The sequence below is a fragment of the Martes martes genome (genome assembly GCF_963455335.1).
Source record: "Martes martes genome assembly, chromosome: 9".
Lineage (NCBI taxonomy): Eukaryota > Metazoa > Chordata > Mammalia > Carnivora > Mustelidae > Martes > Martes martes.
Window position 1 is genome coordinate 9,587,477 of NC_137896.1, and position 22,304 is coordinate 9,609,780.

A 22,304-nucleotide genomic window follows, 5' to 3' on the forward strand; every position below is an offset into this window, starting at 1 on the left:
GGGATCATTTTAATTTGTGCGGAACCATGAATTGTGGTGTCAAAATGAAGGCTTTTTATTATAATGCTGTTTTCTGTGTAAGTCACGGTACAAAAAGTGTAAATAGCTTTTTCTCCAGTTAAAGTTACTGCGATTTTGGCAAAAAAGAAAAAGGAAAAAAAAAAATCCTATTCCAAACCCATGCATTGTTGTTTATTCTGTACTGTCGTCTGTTACAGACATGGCATAATTTCAAAAGGTGATCGATAGAAGTAGGAAAAAGAGCATTTTATAAGATTTATTTTTTATTTATACACATAGCCCTTGATCAGTTAAGAAACCTTTTTAAAAATTTTTTAATTTTTTTGAAAAATTTTTCATGTTTTTTTTTTCATGTTTTTTTTTTTTTAAAGATTTTATTTGTTTGGCAGAGATCACAAGTAGGCAGACAGAGAGAGGGGGAAGCAGGCTCCCTGCTGAGCAGAGATCCCGATGCGGGACTCCATCCCAGGACCCTGAGATCATGACCTGAGCCGAAGGCAGCGGCTTAACCCATTGAGCCACCCAGGCGCCCCACTTTTTTTTTTTTAATCAAGTGATAGATTTAGGAATCTATCCAGTCACTGTAGGTATTAAGGAGGGCACGTGTGGTGATGAACACTGGGTGTTACACGCAACTCATGAATCACTGAACGCTGTAGCAGTACTAATGACGTCTTACACCATGGCTAGCTGAGCATAATCAAAAAGGAACGCAGTCACCTAAGTCTGAGGCAGAAGAGGTTTGCGAGCTGTTGTGTAGGAAGCAGAGGACATGTTTTATTCATTTCACCCAGTGCCTCTAAGCCAGGGGCACTTTTGTCCCCCAGGGGACTCACAGTAGTGCCGGAAGGCATTTTTGGTTGTCCCCGTTGGGGTGGGCTGCTGAGGGACCTAATGAGGGAGAAGCCGGCGATGCTGCAGGACGGCCCCCACAACATGGAATTAGTCGACCCCGGATGTCCGGCGTGCCAAGGTTGAGAACCCTCGTCCCCACCCCCCTGCCTCCCGCACGCGTCCGTGTTATTTGCAGGAGACTTTCTTCATTTCCAGAGGATCGCAGCGATGGGAACGCCCGAGTCTCAGGAAACCAGCTACGCACACGCCCGACTCGCCAAAGGTTTTAATTAGGAGCTATCTGAGGTGTGAGCTGGTGGTTTCCTCCTACTGGCTCTGCGCTGAAAGGCTCATCTCAGCTTATCGAATAGAAAGAGAATTGTAAACCAGCTGCGTCTCAGTCCCGTGGCAGCTCCCCTGAGCAGATCGGAGGCGTGTGCCCTCAGCCCCTGGGACGTGGGCTCCAGCGGGGTAGACAGACCCACGGTACTTTTCCTTAGTGGGGTGCTAGCGAAGGAGCCGCCTGGGCTGTGAAATTCCACGGGCGTGCGGACACTGCTCCCTTCGAGCCACTAGGGGGAACTTGAGATTGAAAGACCTTTATGTTTCCTGTTTTCAACAACCAGGAAGGTCCTCGCGCCCAGCTGCTCTGTTCAAGACGCGGCTTTCATAGCTCAGAACTGATTTCATGGCCAACGGCTCCGTCAAAAACAGACATTTCTTTTTATGTTGTTGACCAGACTATTTTGCTGGGCTTCGCTTAAAAAAAAAAAAAAACACGCACAAAAAAACTAGGGTTTGAAGGGGGGTGTGTGTGGGAGATGAATATTTATTTGATCTTGGATATTTGTATTCTTGAATATTTGGCAACGGGGAGGCCTTACCTTACTCCTTATTCAGGCTAATAAGGTTTTGAGACGAAATGTTCCAACACCCCAAGTACTTTAACTGTTTTTGTTATGAAACTTTTCAGGGTGACATGAAGCCCGGCGGTATTTGTGAAGAGATCTATAAATGATGGATTTGCTCACCTCAAAATAGAACTGTAGTCGCTCCAAACTTTCCAGAAGTCGAGCACAGTAACAGAATTCATTCAGGACTTGCTAATTTCCTACTTGAAATGGGTTACATAACAAGAACAGTCCCGCCTTCGTGCCTCTCAAAACTCCCCATGCAGTGATGGTGAAATGTATCATTAAAAGCTAGAAATAGCTTTGCTCAACTCTGGGAAAAAGAGGAGTTTTTTTTCCCCTGATAGCTCCCCCTTTCCTTCACCCAAACATTGCATAATGTTAAAAAAAGTCAACTCTTTCCGTGGGATTTAATTTCATTCTCCATGTGGCTGTGGTCGGAGGGTAACTGCAGCGCTCTGGGGGCTGGCAGATTTTTGGGGGATCACGCATGCCCGGATCAGTTTCCATCTGAAGCCTTAGCAGACAAACACGCCCGATCCTGGGGTTTCTCCCTTTCCCCCCTCTCCCCCTTTGGTGGATGGGAAGACGTAGTGTCTTCTCAGAGAGCCTGCCTTCTCTTAGGAACGTCAAAGCCAAGCCACCCCTCAGCCTTCCATGTTGAGGTTTGGACTCTGAAGTGCATTCCCATTAAGATCTGGGGTAATTGAATCATATTGTGAGGTCACTCACTCGACAACCTGTGTCTGACGTCCAGGCAGGCCCCGTTTCTTAGAACTCAGCCTGCAGGTTCTGTTTTGCTCACACTAAGAACTTGGTGTTCCAAGCCTCGGTGGTCCATTTTCAAGAGATTTAAGAGCAACGTCTTTTCTTTTCTTTTGTTGGATACAGATAAGCCCAGGAACATTTTTAAATTTTCTTCAAGGAAAATTTCAGAATCCTGAAGTAGAAAGGGGGACAGGGGTTTTGTGGAATAGGTTTTTTTGTTCATTCATTCATCAAATATTTACTGAGCACCTAGTATGTGTTGGGTAATGTTCTTTGGCCTGGAAGACAGTGAAGAACAAGATGGGCAGTCCCTGCCTTCACAGTGATTACATCCTTGTGTGATGTGCGAGCGATAGAAGACATACAGATTCTAGGGTCCTAAGAAAAAACAGGGTGAGCGGTGGGCAGAGGGTATTTATCTGGCAGAAAGACTGGAGAAAGTGATAGGGTCAGAGAGGCACCCTTTGGGAATGGGCCTGCTGAAGCAGAAGCCTGAAGGATGAAGAGGAGGGAGTCATGGCAAGGTCTGGGGGAAGCAGCATTCATGCAGTAGGGTGTGCAAAGGACCTGGGGTTGGAAGGGCTGGGTATCCTGGAGGAGCAGAAAGGGGCATATGGCTGGTGTGCTAAGACCAAGGGGAAGCATGGAGGAGATGAGGGCAGGGACATAGGTTAAGGCCTGCAGACCATGGCATTCAGACTAAGGAGCCCTATCCCAAGAACTGAGCAAGCATCGTTCAAGTTTGCCTGCCGCACTTGAACTGTGTCTGAGAGGCCCTGTTTCACTGCTGTCTACTATGCCTCACTGACCCATCCCTGCCTGTTCTCATTTCCACCTCTGTGGTCTAAGAGGGCTCCGGGGGAGACCCACCCCTCCCACTGGACTCAACCCCCTCTCACCCGGGTATTTCTTGTGATTTTATTGGCATAAACGACGCTATTAAATAAAGGGGAGAAGAAGCTGGTCCTTGGATGAAGCTCTTGCTTTTCCAGCAAATATTACCAAGGCCCTTCTGTTCTGCTTGGGGTGCAGTTGGCGGTCCTTCATCCGAGTCCTGGAAAGCAGGCCACCTCAGAATTGGGAGGTGAGTCTAGGGGGAGGACAGGCAGAGAGGAATGAATGGGGTCACATTCTTCGAAGTTGCCACATTTCCAGAAAATGCCCACTTGGGTCGGATTTGGGAGAGGAAGCCTGCGTGCGGGAGCCCAGGCTGTGTTCAAATTCCTCCCGAAGAAAGGAGGAGTAACGAGAACAGGCTGTGGAAAAGAATGTAGTTAGTGTCTTGAAGATGGGCAAGTATTCATTCTCATTTGTCCTTTTATGTGAAACAGATTTTTTAAAAAGGCAATTGGAGTAGCTAATGACATCCAGAGCCCTGTTGATTCCGCGGGGCGGGGGGCGGGGGCTTACAGGGGCCCCAACGATTAATCAGACCCAAAGAAAGAGGTGAGTTGCTCGGGAATTCTTCAGAGACAGGGCCAATAATTAGAGTGTAAGATGCTACTTTCTATGCGCATAACTTAGCCTAATTTTCTCAGGCTGCTCATCACCGCCAGAATTAGCGAAAATCAGACCAGGACGAATCTGCTCGCTGGGCTGACTTGTGCAGACGTGGAGACTTCTGCTCCGAAATGGCTTCAGGCTTGAGGAAGACACCAAGAAAAAGCGGAGCCTTTCCTCTGGGCCCTAACGCGAGGGGGAAATAAAAATGAATGCAATGCCGCTTTAGGCGAGGCGCCGGAATTTGGGGACAGGCGGCTTAGGGACATGTGCTATGGACCCAGCTGGAAAGGAGAAAGATTTGAATACCGATCCCCATATTTACTGAGTGATGGGGGGGTGGGTGCCGATTCCTACAATTCTCTGAGCTGGGTGCCTCGCCTGCAGCAGGGGCTCAGCAGTGAAGGGAAGAGGAGGAAGTCGTAGCTGTACCCCCACTGGGGACCTCTGAGCAAAGGCGGGCTGCACGTGGGGGGAGGCCTCACTCCCAGACTCGTGTGCCTGTGTTCTTCAAACACAGAGGTCCCCCGACTGGAGAGAGTTCGCAGAGGATTTCAGACTTTGGGCAAAAAGGCAATGTCTCCCCCTGAGTCCTTCCACTAACCGTTACTGGCCTTGCGGGCGCTCTGCCTTCGAATGCCCACCCTGGGTCCTGTTCTCCCAGCGGTGCCCTGCGTGGGACTCGAACCTGCCTGCATCACGTGGGGCTGGCCTGGGCCTCCCTGGGGACACGCACACCCCTTTGCGGCTGGGGGTAGCCATGTAGCTAAGGGAGAAAGGGAACTTCCTGAAGACTCCACTGACTCAGTGGTCTGGGAGGCCGAAGGGAGGCAAGTCACTGGCCAGTCATTTAACACATATTTTTTCTTTACACAAAAGCAAATTCATTAAAGTAATAGAGGAGAAGGCAAATTTTGCTCGAGTTGTAAAAAAGAAACCACAGGCCTAGGCGATGTGTTGCGGGGAGGGATGGCTGGTGCCCAGGCAGGCGGTGCCCCTTCGCTGGCTCCTCTCTGTACGGATCTAAGGGACAGCTGGTTTTATCCTTAGCCAGCCCAGGGCCGGGCCCATGGTTGGGGCTCAGTAAACACTGAGGATCTTTTTAAATTGTTATCGTGGTAAAATATACATAACATAAAATTGACCATTTGAACCGTTTTGGAATGTCTCACTCAGGGACATCGAGTCATTGAGTTTTAAGAGAATGTTCTGGAAGATTCAGGAACCTGACTGAAAAAAGTGGGTCTTGCCTTCTCGTGGTGTTTTAGAGTTGTGCAGAGCTTCCCCTGCCGACCCCGCACGATCCTGGGAGGCAGGTGTCGTCATCCCCATTTGGGAGGTGAGAAAAAGGTCACAGGGAGGTTGAGATCGGATTGCGCCCACACGACAGTGCTCTTCACAACAGCAAAGAAGTGGACACGTCTGGCAGTTGCTGAATACATACACAAGATGTGGCCTAGCCGTGCAACGGACACGGTTCCACCATATAAAGGAGTGAGTGTGCACGTGCCACGGCGTGGATGGACCCTGAAAACGTGACATTCAGTGCAAGAAGCCAGGTGCCATCAGCCGCATGCTATACGTATATATGTATGGCTCCGTTTCTGTGACATGTCCGGAAGAGGCACATCTATGGAGACAGGAGGCAGATTCATGGTTGCCTAGGGCTGGGGAAAATAAGGGGGAGCGAGGGGTGACTGCTAATGGGCAGAGGGCTTCTTGTTTTGGTGATTAAAATGTTCTGAAATTAGACACACAGGTGCACAACAGAAAATACACTAAAACCCATCAAACAGAACGCTTTATTATTTTTTAAAAAGATTTTATTCATTTGTCAGAGAGAGAGAGAGAGAGAGAGAGCACAAGCAGAGGGAGTGGCAGGCAGAGGGAGAGGGAGAAGCAGGCTCCGTGCAGAGTGGGGAACCCAATGCGGGGCTCGATCCCAGGACCCCGGGATCATGACCTGAGCTGAAGGCAGACGCTTAACCGACTGAGCCACCCAGGCATCCTGAACAGTACATTTTAAATGGGTGAGTTGTATAGTATGTAACTTATATCTTAACAACTCTGTTTAAAAAAAACAAAAAACCTGCCAATATTTTGTACCAGCTCTCACGAGGGGCCCAGCCTCTCTATGCCTTTGTCAGCACTTGGCATTGTCCCTGGTTTTGCTTTAGGCTTTCTGGCAGATGTACCTCTTCTAGGTATGTGTTGTATGTTCCTAGTGGCTGATGACATTGAACGTCTTTGCATGTGCAAGATTGTCACTCACATACATTTTCTGGGGTCTTTTGCCCACTTTTTAAAAGTATGCCACTTTATTATTGTTGATTTCTGAGAGTTCTTTATATATTCTGGATAGAAAGATATTGTTGAATATGTGATTTGAAACTCTCCCCGCCCTGCCCGCCACCACCTGTAGCTTGGCATTTCATTCTCTTTATTGCCAGTATTTCTAATTCTAGCCCCTCTGGTGGGAGCGTGGTGGTATTTCACTGTGGCTCAAATTTGCATTACATCACTTCTTAGTCTGGCTTGTGGAGTCTTGGGTCAATAGCATCTCTGCTACATGCATAGTGCTTTACATTCAGAATCTTTTTCAAGAGAATGAGACCTGTTATCTTTCGTACAAACAAGGCTTTAAGAGATGCAGTAACTAACACAGCTCCTAGGTGATGGGTGGGGTCCAGATTGGAGCCCAGCCCTGTTGTCTCAGAGGCAGTTGCCTCTTTTGAGAGGCAATCCGCTTCAACCCTCAGCTTCAAGGCGCCTGTGAAAGCAACCACTTCACGTCTCCCCAGCCAGCTGCATGGCTTCATGGCATGTCACAAGAGGTTGAGAAATGCCAACAAAGATGACGAACGAAAGCTCCATTGATTTGACTCTCGTCATCCCAAGGACCCTCCTTCCCTCCATCCCTGACATGGCAGTTCCCAGGGGTTTGCCACATTCTCTAGCTGCTGTCATTGTGGCTGTTCCCACTTCTAATTATGAGCAGAGTCAGCCCCAGGAGGGGGCAGAGGCCTTGAGCTGTGAGTCATTGTGGGGATGTCATCACCCGGAGGGAGAGAGCCCCCGAGTTGTCTGGCGGCTCCATTCGATATCCATGGTTTGTGTATTTATCAAGTGCCTCCTAGGTGCCAGGCAGCTTCTAGGCACCGTGGAGGTGACATTCATGGCCCCTGCTCACGTGTCCCTTCTTAGAGAGCCCTTCGCTGACCACCCCGTCTAATGTGATAGCCCTGTCACTCCCCAGCCCCTCACCCAGCTGTATTTGTCCTCAGCCGCCTAGCACTCTAAAAGCGTTGTTTCCAGCCCCACCCGAGGATATGTGTACACTCTGTGAGGACAGGGCTCGGACTTATTTGCTGCTCTGGAAACCTCAAAAAAGGCGGCACTTTGTGGGTGTTCATTAAATGTGGGATGAACAAAGGAATTAAGTGAGTAAGTGCTTTTCACAGTGATAAATATCATAATGAACTTAAATCAGGATGCCATGAGGGAGACTGACCAGAATGAGGTGTGTGTGGCTATTTTAGACTTGGTGGTCAGGCCAGATGCCCTTGAATAAGTAGAATTTTTAGAAAGATTTGTTTACTTATTTATTTGAGAGAGAAAGAGCCCTCACACAGAGGGAGAGGGAGAAGCAGACTCCCCGCTGAGCAGGGAACCTGATGCAGGACTTGATCCCAGGATGCTGGGATCATGACTTGGGCAGAAGGCAGATGCTTAACCGACTGAGCCACCAGACACCTGAATAGGTGATTTTTAGCTTGAATCTGAAAGACACAGGCAACTAGCATTCACAGATGTGAGGAGAGAGCATTCAGGACAGAGGAAAGCATGCGCAAATGCCCTGTGGCAGAAAGGGTTCAGTGTATTGAGGAACAGAAAGAAGAGCAATGGCAGCTGGTGCTTATAAGTGGCAGGAAGTGAGTACTGTCTGCAGGAAGGCATCTGCTTACTAGCTCCCCTCATCCCATCCTGCCTGTCTCCATCATACCAGAGCTCACTGTCATCTGACCTTTCCAGGCCAGTTTCAAGAGTGGACCCACTGTGTGTCATGTTGAGAGACTGCAGATCCTGGGCTCATGGATTCCCATAGCCGGAGGGGTCAGGGAAGTGGCTCATACCCCAGACCACACAGCCCCAACTATGACTGAATTCTTTCTCCCAGTCCAGGGCTGTGGCTTTTGGGAGCTGGATCAACCCATGAGAAAGCTCTCCTAATTCTTGAGAGAACCCCCTCAGGGCTCAGGAAATACCTCCCAAAAAAGAGACTCTGCAAGCCACGTGGCTTCCAAATGGGGGTATGTATGCCATGTCATAGTTACTTCCACTTCTGTTATCTCATTGAGTCCTCATTGTAACCACGTGGGTGAAGGGAAATTAAACTCCTCTAACAGATAGGGACAGCAAGAAACAACTTCAGTGCCAGACCCGGCAACTCGTTAACCACAGCAAGACTGGCAGATGTTGCACTCTGAGCCTGAGGGTTTACATCTGTGAAATGGGCACGGGTCTGTGTGTGTGAATGACCTGTCCCTGATAATACTTGTTGGAAGAAATAGATGTGGTGACAAGTGGGAAGTGCCTGGCAGGACGCACTGACATACAAAGCCATCCTGTATCAGGGACAGCTCTGTGCATGCACCCAGCTGACGTCAGTACTGGAGACGTGAAGCAGGAAAGAGGGAGGGGGGATTACGGCCAGGATGAGGAGCGGCTGGCTGACTGGAACTTCAGCCTAGAACGGACAATAAGCAGGATGTGCTGGGGAGGTGGTCACAGGAGCTAGTGCACCTCCAGACGGGTCACCTCCAGCTGCACTGTCATCCGTCCGGCCCCCCATCTTGCATCATTCAAAAGTCAAAGTCCTGGTGGCAGAATCTCATGAGCTCAGCTTGGGTCACACGTCAGGGTGTTTTGGCCAACAGTTTCTCCAGACCGCCTGCCTCGGGCAAGAGGTGATTCTCCAAAGGGATTGCTGCTGTGTTCCCAAGAAGCAAGGGCGAATGCACGCTTGGTGGTCAAAGGATAATTCATGTCCCCCGCGGCAGTCTTGTTGGCTTTGCTGCTGAACTCCTGCTCAAGACCTCACCTCTCCAGGCTTCTGTTCCTCCTCTGCCCAATGAAAGCGCGAGTTCCACACCAGCGCGGCTCTCAGAATCTCTGGTGGGATTTTAGCAAAATGAGGACCTGCCTTTTGGGCCATCTCTTGGATGAGCTTGGCGAACCTTCCCCGGCCTTCCCTCTTACATTGTCATTGGCCGGGACTGGGACACACGCCCACGTCTGAGCCGATCACGGGTAAGAGGCGGGGTGAAGCGAGACCAATCACATTTGACCCCTCCTCTTCCGGAAATCCGGGCTCCCAGCGTGGGCTCCCGGCGTGGGCTCCCGGCGTGGGCTCCCGGCGTGGGCTCCCGGCGTGGGCTCCCGGCGTGGGCTCCCGGCGTGGGCTCCCGGCGTGGGCTCCCGGCGTGGGCTCTATGCTTTCCCTCCCTGGGGTCGTGACTTCTGTCCCACACACAGAATTCTCCGAGACCCTAACAGCTTGAAGACAGGGTTAGGTGTCCTTTTTGGCCCAGAAGGTGTCCGTGAAGGTTGGTTGTGTCACCCCTGCGCCGTGGAACACCTGCGGGGGAGACCATCTGTCACCCACCAGGTAGCTCAGCGGCCGCGGGCATCGAACGTACCTACAAGGGCCAAAGCCAGCGGCCGACCTGAAGAGCAAAGAAACACCAGGTGGGAGCACGTGAGAAATAAGGCTTGTGGCTGCACTGGTGGGGGGTGGGGGGAGGGGAAAGAAAAAGGTCATCTTGCCAGGCAGTAGTGTTGACTTAAGGAGGTTTAATTATAGTGGCAGGTGAACCCCGCTCAGCTGTCAGCTCCGTTTACCTTCCAGAGACCTGACAATTACATGGTGGCACTTTTCCACTCCCTGGGGACCTAAGGCAGCCACTCTTCTCAAAAGCTGGTAACTGAATTGGAGGTGCTGAAAGAAATACTGCAATTGAAATGATGCTTTAGGGGACGTTTATATGCCTCGGAGTGAATTAGTGTCTTTAAAAAAAAAAAAAAGCCCCTTCTCTGTGCACAAATATATACTTTTCACATTCCTTTTGAGGCACCAGCGATTTTAACAGCAGTGTAAATCAGACTTTACAGGCTATGTATTTCAAGTATGGAGTTCATTAAATGTGTGAAATTTGACGTTTGCTTCGGGGCGTGCCTAGGGTCCCCAGTAATGAATCACAAATTGTGTTGGGCTCTCTGATCAAGTTCAATATGCCAGCTACCCCCGTGGACTGGCACAAAGAGGCCGTTTCTCTCCGAGCCTCCCCAAACCCGGTTCTCCTAGGAACCCTTCTTTAAGGGACAAGGGACTCACACGGAGGAGGTGGTCCCACCATCTTTATTGAAGTTGAGAAGCATGTGGGACGTATTCTTTTCATTGATTCCGAGTGGTGCCAGGGCGTTAGTTGAGGGTCGATTTACTAAACCCTCGCTCAGTGCCAGGCTCTGTGCTGGCTCCCAGGACCCAGGGGCAGGTGAGACAGTGTCTGACCTGGTATAGTTTGTAGCTTTGCGGGGAGGGGCGGGAGGAGACAGTCACAGAATAATTACTCCCACCAACAGGCAGTGGCCTGAGAAGTGCTAGGTGAGAAGCGCTTTGAGGCCCCGAGGGGCTTAATTATTTTGTGGGAGTATTAAGAAAAATCTTTCTGGGAGTCATAGTTAAGCAGAGACTTGAAGGGTGGGTGGACCTTAGCTAGATTAAGAGCTGGGAATGTGGTAGGGAGGGAGACAGGCTTGTGACAGGGTAGAGAGCCTGCCCTGCACTCAGTTAATCAATGATTAAGTATTTATGGATTTTTTGTGCTCTGGGTTAGTCCTAACGATGGAGAGAAAACTGGACAGCTGCATCAACTGAGATTCATGGTTGCAAGAGACGGAAGCCCAATTAATTGGGAACTTGATGGTTCATGTACCTAAAAAGCCAGGGCTGGCTTCAGGCATGGCTGGATCTAGGATGAACATGATATTAGGCATCTGCCTCTGTCTCCTGACTTTGTTTTGCTTCTTTCTAAGGCAGAACCTCTCTACCTGATGGCCCCAGCATCCCAGGATCATATTCCACTAGTTTCCAACCCCAGTCCACAGAGTATCTCCCTCTCATGAATCCAGCAAAAGTCCTAGGTCTGAATCTCATTGGTTGGTCACACAACCAACTTGGGACAATCTCTGTGGCTGGGAGCTTGGGAACACCCTGGTGGGCTGGCTCTGGGCCACGTGCTGTTATTGAAGCCAAAAAGGTCTGGTGAGTTCTGTGTAGGCCACAAAACAAGAGTAGAGGTAGAGTGGCTCCCCAAAGGAACACTGGTGGATAGGGTAATGGATGCCTGGCAGGCGGAATGTCTGTCACAAGATCCAGGCTTCAGGGAGTGACTCTTGGGGTATTCTGCCAGGTGATCACAAGTGTAATACGCCTCACCGAGTTCCTGGTCTTTGTCACTCATTGTGCTCAGAAAGAGCTGAACAAGGCTGAGTCCTTGTCATCTAAGCCCCTGTCTCTCTCAGAGGGGATAGGAGGTAGGCAAGTGACCAGGAGTCCAGGATGGGTGGTAAATTCGAGAGCACAGAAAGGTCCTTTGAGAGGCATCGAAAGCCAGGGAGTGACAGGTGTGATTCTCATGGAAGAGATACCCCCCACCTGAGAGATGCCGGAAGGAGAATCCGTGTCCCGCTCGGCAGTGGAATGGCGAGGGCGTTTCAGGTCAAGGGAACAGCAGGACCAAAGACACGGGCTGGAGGATGGGATACATTCTGCTAATTGTTCAAGAGGTACTTTTCTCAGAAGCATAGAGATGTGCAGGAAAATAGTGGCGACACAGCTAGCAAAGGAAGTTGGAACCATGTTGTTGAGTTGCCGGTGACAGAAGCTTAGGTCAAACCACTTCAGATCTAAAAAAAGACAGATACACTGAGTGGATATACTGGCTTCAGGCACAGCTATATCCAGGGACATAAAGATATTTTAAAGATCACTTCTTTCTGGGTCTCACAGGTCTGTCCTCCCCTTATGGTGGCAAGATGGCCCTTAGCAGCTCCTGGCCTGTACCACCATCATCATCTTCTTCTCCTTTTTTTCAAAAAAAGATTTATTTATTTATTTACCTATTTGAGAGAGAGCAGAGGGAGGGGCAGAGGAAGAGAGAGAATCTCAAGCAGACTGCACACGGAGTGTGGAGCCTGATGTGGGGCTCGATCTCATGACCCCCCAAGATGAAGACCTGAGCTGAAACCAAGAATAGGATGCTTCACTAAGCCATCTGGGTGCCCCAGCCTGTGTCTTCTGAGGCTGGCAACACTGAGAGAGAGAGAGAGAGAGAGAGAGAGAGGCAGAGACAGAGAGGTAGAGAGAGAGACCTCAGTAGTTCCAGCCAGGCCCCGGGGGTGGCATGATGGGCCTGCCCTGGGCCACATGGCCAGTCCTGAACCAACTCCTGTGTTCAAGGGAATGTAGCACACTCATCAGCCCAGCCCGGGCTGTGCAGTCCCCTGCCGGACCTGGGACCGAAGGCAGTCCCAAACCACATGATGCAAAGGGGGAGATTGTGACCCTGTCCCCCAAGGAAACGGAGAGCAGAGTTCCCAAAAGAAGAGAAAGAAGTTGGAAACCAAAGCAATGTAGGCGTCACAGGAGGGTTGAGCCCTGCAGGGAGGAAGCTGGTACTTATTTTGGAGGCCGTGGGAGCCAGTGAAGGTCGTGGAGCAGGGGAACCGTAGCATCATCCAGGCTGAAGAACCCTTTGGCAGTGGTGGTGAGAGAGGGGTCAACGGGAGTGGAAGGAGAGGTGAGGTCATGTGGAAGAGGCTTCTGTGTGGGGCAGGAGGCCTGAGACCTGCCTTAGATGAGGCAGTGACTGTGGAGTGGGAAGGAGAGAGCCGAGTGGGAGGGAAGTCGCTGGGGTGGGTGTGCCAGGCGAGGGACAGGGAGGCCCACCAGCCTGCTGGCCACTTGGTCGGGGCTGGGGGTTGGGAGCTACCCTCTGGAGGTGGTGGTGATTTTGGAAGGATGTGGCCCCAGGCGAAGACAGGGCTTTGGGAGGAGAACAGAGGGGCCTGTGTCTCTCCTCTGAGAGCATTTGGGGGCCAGTTGCGAATCCCATGGGCATTTGCGCTCCAGCTCTGGGGAGGGTGGGTCCTCCAAGATGCCATTTTCCACAAAGCTTTCCAGATGTTTGCTTTGTTGGTTTGCTTGCTTTCTTCATTTTTTTTTTAAAGTGGTAACAACAGAGAGACAAAAAAAAAAAAAAAAAAAAAAAAGCAAAACCAAAGTTGAACATTAGGAGCCCTTGAGGAGAAGGGCTGGAAAGCCTGGGCAGAACATGCTAGAAATTGGAGGTGTGTTGTTTGCCCCCAGTGGCTCACTGCACCCTGCGCACCCCTGCCCGTGTGAGGACGGTTGATTAAGTGTCCTTCCCCTTTCTCTGTGCCCAGGCTCTGAAGTCCGACGGGAAAGGAGCCCTCTCGGTTTTCTGCTGAGCCCAGCCCCAGTGACTCAGACCTCCCCAATCCCCCTAGTCCATCCAGAGGGCGGCCCCATGGCTTCCTCTGAAGGATTTTTGGGGAGCAGCTCGTGCCCCCAGTGCCTCTTGCTTGGAGGTATAGTTCCTGGAACACGGGCTGGGAGGGAAACATGGCTCTACTACTTATCAGCTGTGTGACCCCGTGAGAGTCATCAAAACTCTGAGCCTGGGGTGCCTGGGTGGTTCAGTGGGTTAAGGCCTCTGCTTTCAGCTCAGGTCATAATCCCAGGGTCCTGGGATCGAGCCCCGCATCGGGTTTCCTGCCCAGCGGGAAGCCTGCTTCTCCCTCTCCCACTCTCCCTGCTTGTGTTCCCTCTCTCGCTGTGTCTCTGTCAAATACATAAATAAAATCTTAAAAAAAAACAAAAACAAACCCCAAAAAACCCTCTGAGCCTCAGCTTACTCATTTCTAAAATGAGGACTGTCTTTTGGCACCTCGTAGAGTCACGCTGGAAGGCGGATGCGAGAGGAGGCAGGGACAGCCCGCACCTGCAGTATGTAGTGGACGTTTCCAAATGCGAACGGGCGACGGGCCTTCACTCACGGGCCATGTCCCTGCTCACACGGGAAATCATAGTCCGAGGAAATCAATTTTGGGGCCATGCGCTCTCCTGCCGTCGGGCCCTGGGGCTGACCTGTGTGGGGGGAGGCAGAGCCTGAGGGCATCTCGGAGGTCTTACTAAAGATTGGGCCTCCGTGAAAGCCCAGCTCACCTCTTGGGTTCAGCTAACCTGGTCCAAACGGGGACGGTTGCCAGATAAAACCCAGGACACTCAATTAAATTTGAATACGAGAGAAGCTGGGAACAAATTTTTAGCCTAAGTATGTCCCCACTATTGCATAAGATATACTTACGCTAAAAAAATGATTGTTTACCTGCAATTCAAAGTTTGCCTATGCCCTGAGCAACCTTACAAACTAGTCTAAGTGAAAAGAGGGAGTTTATTATTATTTAGACCTAGTGGGATGAAGGGGTTCAAACAATGGGACTGCGATTCGGTTTCTCTCTCTGTGTCTTGGCTCCGCTCTCACTGGGCTGACTCTACCCCAGCTTGGCCCTCCGGTTGCCATGGTGGCCACATCCTTCCACCTTCCTTTCCAGCAGGAAAGAGTGAGTCTGTTCAGAGCCCTGCTGAAGACTTCTGCTGGAACCCCGGCCTGGCCTGGCTCACGTGCTTGTCCTTGAACCAATCCCCGTGGCCAGGGGAATTCCGGGTGCCGATGGACTTAGGCCTTGGTCACCAGCCCCTCTCTCCTCCTTCCCTCTCTTTTTTGTTTGTCTTTGAGAGGGTGTTTTTGGTTTTTGTCTAAGATCTTATTTATGTTTTTATTTATGAGAGGGCACGCACAAGCGGGGAAGGGAGAGGGATAAGCAGACTCAGTGCTGAGGGCAAAGGCCGACGCGGGGCTCGATCCCAGGACCCTGAGATCCTGACCTGAGTCCTGAAATCAAGAGTTGGATGCTTAACCGACTGAGCCACCCAGGCGCCCCTAGAAGGATGTGTTATTATTTCACCATATAACGATGACACCCATTACATTTTTTTCCCCCCAGTGGCCCAGGAAGCAAGAGTTCACATTTCTCTGATTCCTGAGAACCCTAATATCCTCTATCTTTTGGAGAATCTAGTTTCTGACGACGTCGGTGGTGCTGTCCCCTGGGACGCCACCAGTGCTTAGTAGGAAAGAGCGTTCTGCGGGCTTGTTCTGCGATGGGTTCCTGCCCGAGGTATTCACGATCTCATTCCGGTTCCAGCTCGTGGTCACGTGCGTCTGTGTTGTCACACAAGGATCGGGCAGTGTCCCTGCTTGGCAGGGACAGGCACCTCGAAGGGAAGATGATGTAGATTTACGACAAACACAGGAGAAAACCCCATTTGGGATTGGAGATAAAAGTGTCAAGATCATTCTCTTTGATTTCACCCTTTCCCGGCGGCTCTTGCTGTGGTGAATCAAGATGCTCATCAGGTGATACGAAAACAAGGTTTTGAAAAGAAACCGCTTTTCAGATCTGCTTCAAGGCACAGCGGTTCTCAGCCCTTGACAGCGGCTCCCTGTGAGCCTGCCATCTTGTCTGCATGTGACCCAGCTTTGAATTGGGGGTGAAGCCCCTCTGAGTGTCCAGATGAGGGAGGGGAAAGGGCGACTGCCAGAGAGAGATGTATGGGGCTGTTTTGTCAGCAGGAGGGTGAACGGCATGCACGACCCGGGGTCTCCCAGAAGTCTCCTGGCCCACCCCGGCAGTGTTGCCATTGACTCCGTCTGAGGAACCCGTGACCACTGCACACCAAGGGTCCCCTCCTACCCGCCAGAGTCAGCAATGACAATGACCACCAGCATGCCTTGCATGCAGCCAGCTGTGAGGGACGGGAAGAAGTAAGTCAGGGAACTGAGGGGAACCATGTGCAGAGCCTCTATTTCATCTGTTGGCTCTGGGCTAGAGCCCTCGTGTGAGTCCCCTTTCCTCACAGCTGCTAGTTGAGTTAAGTATGATCATCTCTGTCTTATACATAAGAAAACGGGGTATGCTGCCTGGGACACTTTTGCCCACAAGTAATGCAAAACCTGACTCAAACTGGCTTAAACTGACTGCCTTCAGAGGAAGCGTGTCATCTCATCATCAAGATGAGCTTCAGGAATTGCATGATCAAAGCTCTGGCTCCATTCCTCTGCATTTCCCTTAGTTTGCCCTTGTCTTTCTTGGTAGCAAGCAACTGGGGCCCCATTCCCAGGTTTCAAACTCCTGTGGATGAAAGAGAAGATGTTGCAAATGACAGAAAACCTAACTCAAAGTGGCTGAAGTGAAAAAGAAATGTCTTCATATACATGAGAGGCTAATGAAGTTTCTTGAGGCTGCAGGTATGGCTGGATCCAGGGGCTCAGATGTTGTCAGCAGCGCTTAATCTCTTTTAATCTCTTGGCCTTTCTTTATGTTGCCTATATCTTCTGACATCTTGCTATATAGAATGCAAGACGTCAAGATAGCTGATGATGATTCCAGGCAAATACCCTTCCATCTCAGGAGGAAAGAGAGAATGTTTCTAACAGTTCAAACTAAAGTCCTGGGACTGATTCTCACTGACCTGAGCCAATCAGTCTGAATGCTGATTAGCTGGCCCTGGGTCCCCTGCTTATCCCAAGAGCTGGGAATAGAGTCAGAAAGGTCTGATCCCACAGTAAGAATTGGAGTACTTATTCCAGAAGTGGGCAGGGACATTAGGGGCTGGGGCAAAGGCGTGAGTATTTAGAGGGACCTGCCTGCAGAAGGATCCCCCAGCAGGCCATGGCATAAGGTCCCTCTCGCCCCCAGATACCCCCCCCCGAGTTAGGGCTTCAGGACTGTTCAGGATTGGGGACCTTGAGATTTCTGTCTCCTGTGTTCCATGCTCTGACTGCAGGTTGGAGGAGAGAGGGCGGTGGGAGGCACGCCCTCCCTGGAGCCTTTTTCTCACAGCCCCCATTTTGTTTTTTCATTTTACTTTTACTCTTACAGCTGATGACAATGCAATAGTACACAGCTTCCTGACTCCAGGGTGAGTCAGTGCCACGAAAAAGAGTCGCTTTGAGAGACTCCGGCCCATGTAAACAATCCGGTCGACTGCAGTGTCTTTGCAGAAGGAAGGAATGAGGGAGAGAAAGATGGAAGGAGGGAAAGGAAGGAAGGACAGAGAGAAAGGTAATTCGGGAATATAAAGACTCCCCAGGGAGTGCTGCCACACTACCCTCTCCTGCTGCATGGGCCGGGTTCTGTGGGAGGACCGTCCTCTTGATGCTTGATTCACCCGCTCAAGCTCCCGGACATTAAAAGCCTGGGCTGCAGAAGGCGCTTCTAAAGACACGTCAAATGGTTCCCAAATGGGGCAAACTGCGAGATCTTCCAGAGGACTTGGCTCTCCCCACATCTGCCTGCCACTGGGAGAAATTGCCAGGCACGCACGTGAGCTGGGGGCTGGAGCGGTTTGGGGATAAAGAGGTTGGGAGTTTGGGTGCATTCGATCCTGAAAACAGAGGCATCTAAAGGAGTATTCAGCTCCTAGTTTTTCTCTAGAGCTGGGTCAGCAAACTTGGTGAAGGGCCAGACTTAAGACATTTTCATCTCATGGGTCATATGGTCTGTGTTGCAAGTCAGGCGTACCACTCGGCCATTTTATTGTGAACACGGCCATAGAGAGTCCATAAAGTAATGCGGGCGTTCCGATAAAGCTTTATTTATAAAACCAGGCAGCGGGCCGTATTTGGTAATCGTTTGTCAACCCCTGACTTAGACCAAAGAAATTGTAGGAAGAATTAGCGCCCTGAGTCAGAAAGCTGGCATTTTTTTTTTTATGTCGGCTTTACTAAATTTTAATTTATGTATGATGAAACACAGGTTTTAAGTGTACAGTTCAATCAGCCAATGCAGAACGTCTCTGTTGCCTTTCACAGTGACGCCCCCCCCACCACCCCCCATGCTGTGTCCAGCAAGCTGCTGATGTGACTGCCGCCCTCCAGGTTGGTTTGGATGGTGCCAGTATTTCATATAAGTAGACGGGGCGTGCTTTGCCCTAGGAAAGGCCACGGATCCTGAACCGCAGTGCCCTGTGCCCCTGCTCTAGCATGAGGCTCTGTCTTCCCCGCAGAGGCTGCCAGCCCCAGAGTCTGCCCTCCCTGGACCCAGTCACGGCTCAGAAGGCAGGGAGCCCCAGAGCACGAACAGCGGCTCCTCTGCTCAGTGGCCCAGAGCCACCAACCAGGGCTGGGATGAGCTGTGTTTACCTTGGAAGGCCCGACCTCTTTTGTAACACTCACTCATTGTTGCCAGGAGCCCAAAAATACTTTTATTAATGGAAAAACAGGGATGGCTCCACAAAGAAATATTTTGACAAGCCCAGAGGAGTCAGCGGGAAGGTTTAGAGCATGTCCTCAGGAAGCTTGGGCCTCTTATCTTCCACGGAGCCCACCGTGGGGAACCTGCAGCGTGCTTCTCCTGGCGGGGGGGGGGCTTGCCCCCGTTTCCAGAAGAGGCTCCGAGGCATGGCTTCCTGGGCTGGGTTGTGCTGAGGTGGCTTTCTGCAACGTGGCCCAGTCTGCACCCCACTCTAGATACGGCTCCCCACGGCCCAGCGGCTTTGTTCCGGAGACTGCCCCCATCCAAGTGTTCTCTCCCCGTTTCCCTTGACTGCTAATGAAGGCTCCAGGCGGGCTCCAGACGTCTCTCGGGGCTCCCAGGTGCCTACCAGTGCCTGCTGGATGAGGCAAGTTCCAGCATGCTTTTCTAGCTCTCCTCCAGAGAGCTCTCCCTCATATGTGCCAACTGTTACTTTGTTTTATTTTATTTTAAAAGATTTCATTTATTTGCGAGAGAAAGAGTGAGCAAGAGGGAGAGAGAATCTGAAGCAGACTCCAGCGCTGAGTGCAGAGCCCGACATGGGGCTCGATCCCACAACCTGAGATCGTGACCTAAGCTGAAACCAAGCGTCAGACACCTGACTGAGTCACCCAGGCGACCCATGCCAGGTGCTATTTTAAATACTGTCACATGTGCTAACTCCCCACAGCAGCTCTCCAGTTGGGTAATACTATCCCCACTGTGTGGATGAGGAAACTGAGGTACAGATCAGTTAAGTAACTCCCCTAAGATTACAGGGTTAGTGAGAGGCAGAGCTAGGATTGGTACCTAGACCACCCGGCTCTGGAGCCTGACCCTGAACCCCACTTATGACCATCTTTCTGAAGTGCATATGTGATCGTGTTATGGCGTGTCTCTGTACTTGAGGTCTTTGTACTCTTATTTATTTATTTATTTATTTATTTGACAGAGGGAGAGAGATCACAAGTAGGCAGAGGAGCAGGCGGGGGTAGGGGGAGAAGCAGGCTCCCCGCTGAGCAGAGAGCCCAGTGCGGGGCTCGATCCCAGGACGCTGAGACCATGACCTGAGCTGAAGGCAGAGGCTTACCCCACCAGGTGCCCCGAGGTCTCTGTACTCTTAAAATGGAATCCACATTGCTTAGGACAAGTTTAGTTGTTATATTGAAGATCCCTAAATAACAGTGGCCCAACCAAGTTAAATATTTATTTTTTTCTCTTATAACAGAACCTGGTTAGGAGATCTAGGGTTGATATGGAGGCCCCATGATCCTCAGGGACCTGAGCTCCTTCTAGCTGGCAGCTTTGTCTTCCTTAACACAGTTTCTACCTCTTGGCCCCAAAATGGCTGCTTGAGCACCTACCATCGAGTCCCCATTTTAGCAGGAAGAGAAGAAGGGGAAATGGACAGTATGCCCTGTCCCTTTAAGAGTTTGATTCCAGGTCTTTCTACCATGTGACTTAGGTCAAGTCATTTAACCTCGTTCATCATCTTTGGAAAGGGAAAATATTTGAACTTCTTTCAGAGATTGTAAAAACTAGATGAGTTAATACATATCAAATACTTGGAATAAGGCAAAGTGTAGAATAAACCTTAAATTTTAGAGACTGTTATTGACACTGTTTGTGAAGGCGGACGTGACTAGGTTATATGGCTCTCCCATGTGTCTCCCCAAGCCTCTCCCTTAGCAGGACTAGCAACCTGTTTTGTAATGCGTGTTGACCTCTCTTGCCCCCACTGGATGGAGAGCTCCCTGAAGAGGCGTACCCTCTGTCTTCTTTTCCCACTGTGTCCCCAGCAGCAAGTTCACGATCACACGGCAGGTGTCCAGAAAGCCTGTCAAATGCATGAAGTAATGAATATTTCCAGTGCTAGCAGGCTCACTGCCATAGCGAATGCTGCCTCAGGGCCTTTGCACACGCTGTTTCCGCTGTTGTCAGTGTGTTTCCCCAGCTATCTGCATAACCAGTTCTGCCATTTCACTCTGCTCAGTGCCAGCTCTTCAGTGAAGCCTTCCCTGACCATCCTGGCTGAAACCACCCCCTTCCCCCATCCCTTTCTAGCTTCTTGTTCAACTTTGTTTTTTCCTTGGCACGTATTGCCATGCAACGGTATCATCGGTATTCACGTGTTCACGTTCCATCTCCCCCCTCCCCGGACTATGAGCTCAGGAGAGGCAGCCTCTGCCTGTCTTTTGTCACAGCTGCATCCCCAGTGCCCAGAAGATTGCAGGCATGTGACAATGCCTGTTGAATAAATAAGCAAAGGGACAAGAGAGCCCATTTGGTTTTTGAAGGATGAGGAGTAACATTCGAGTTGTATGCACCTCAGTCCTCTGAACAAACGGAAGGCCTGACTCTTTCCAGCTTAGCTCTCAGAAAAACGCAAACGAGATAAACCTTTCCTTTTCCCCCTTGCTTTTTCTTCTGCCGCAGAGGGAGAAAGGCAAGCCAAGCCGATTCCCTCTCACTCCACGTCAGCTCTCCAGCTTCTAGGAAAATCTTCCCCATCCCTGAGGGCCCCCGGGGCATTCCGAGGGCCGCCTTTGGCCTCCTGCCGCATCCCGGCTCAGCGATCTTGGAGCAGTGGAGGGAGCCCCGCAGAGGGGCAGGCTCTCCCTGGAAACTTGCTGTCAGCAGGCCGATGAGCTGGCAGGGAACGTCCAGGGTTCTCTCCAAATGTCTTGGAAACCTCCCTGTTGGGTCACATTCCGGCTTGGGGGACCCTGGGATTACCAGGACTCTCGGTGGCAGCCAGCGGCTGATGGGAGGTAGCAAGATTCAGCACTTCTGAGTTGGAAAAAGCGGAGCTGGGTATTATTCTGGGAACAGTCAGTCATGAGAGCCTCCAAGAGCAGATCAGAGAGGCTATTAAAAGCAAGACAATGTATTTTGAAATGAACCAGGCAGGGGAGACACCTTGCTCTTTGCCACGACCACAGAACGGGGAGTTCTTTCCAGATGAGGTGAACCTTTCCATCCCTTGGAAATGGGGAAAGCCTCTCCAGCTGTCCAGCCACCGCCTCGTTCCTTCTCTCCTGCCAGCCCCGACGGAGCATCTCATCCACCCCCTCGGCCACGTGATGGGGTGAGGGGATCCTCGGCCAGCTGAGAAGGTGGCCAGACAGGCAGGCCTCCCTGCCATTCATTGAACAAACACTGAGAGGATCTAGAGGCGTGACTCTGGTGTCGGCCACTGTGGTCCAAGTTCACACAGTGTCTGCTGCTTACTAGTTGGTGGCCTGGAGTCTCTGTGCCTCAGTTTCCTTCCCTGCAAAATGAGGACGGTCGTCTACATTCCCCCAGGGTTGCTGTGCGGATACTGAGTGAGTGCGTAGACTTCGCTCTGTAGACAGGAGATGGGACTGTTTACCGAGCACCCACCAGTTCCAGACGTCACTCTGAGCCCCACTCAAGCTGGGCATGCCCCTCTCCTCCCAGTCCAGTGGGGAGATGAGTCACAACCAAGCAAACAAACAGAGGAGATAATTGCATATTATTCACTCAACAAACCTCTGGGAGGTCCAATCATACGCCGGGCATCATTCTGAGTGCCCAGGAGATAGCAGTGGATAAGACAAAGTTCCTGCCCTCGTAGAATTGTTATTTTAGGTGGGAGGCAGGGGAGATGTCCACGACACGGATGAATGTACAGTAAGTGGTAAATACTGTACAGAAATTCAACGGGGTTGCGGTTGAGCTGGACCCTACTTCTAAGATGAGGGTCTTAGAAGAATACATTCATAGGATGATATGAGAATGGGGACCAAGAAGGTGCCAGAAGCCAGCCATGAGGGATTGGGGGACAGAGGGTTCTGGGCAGAGGGG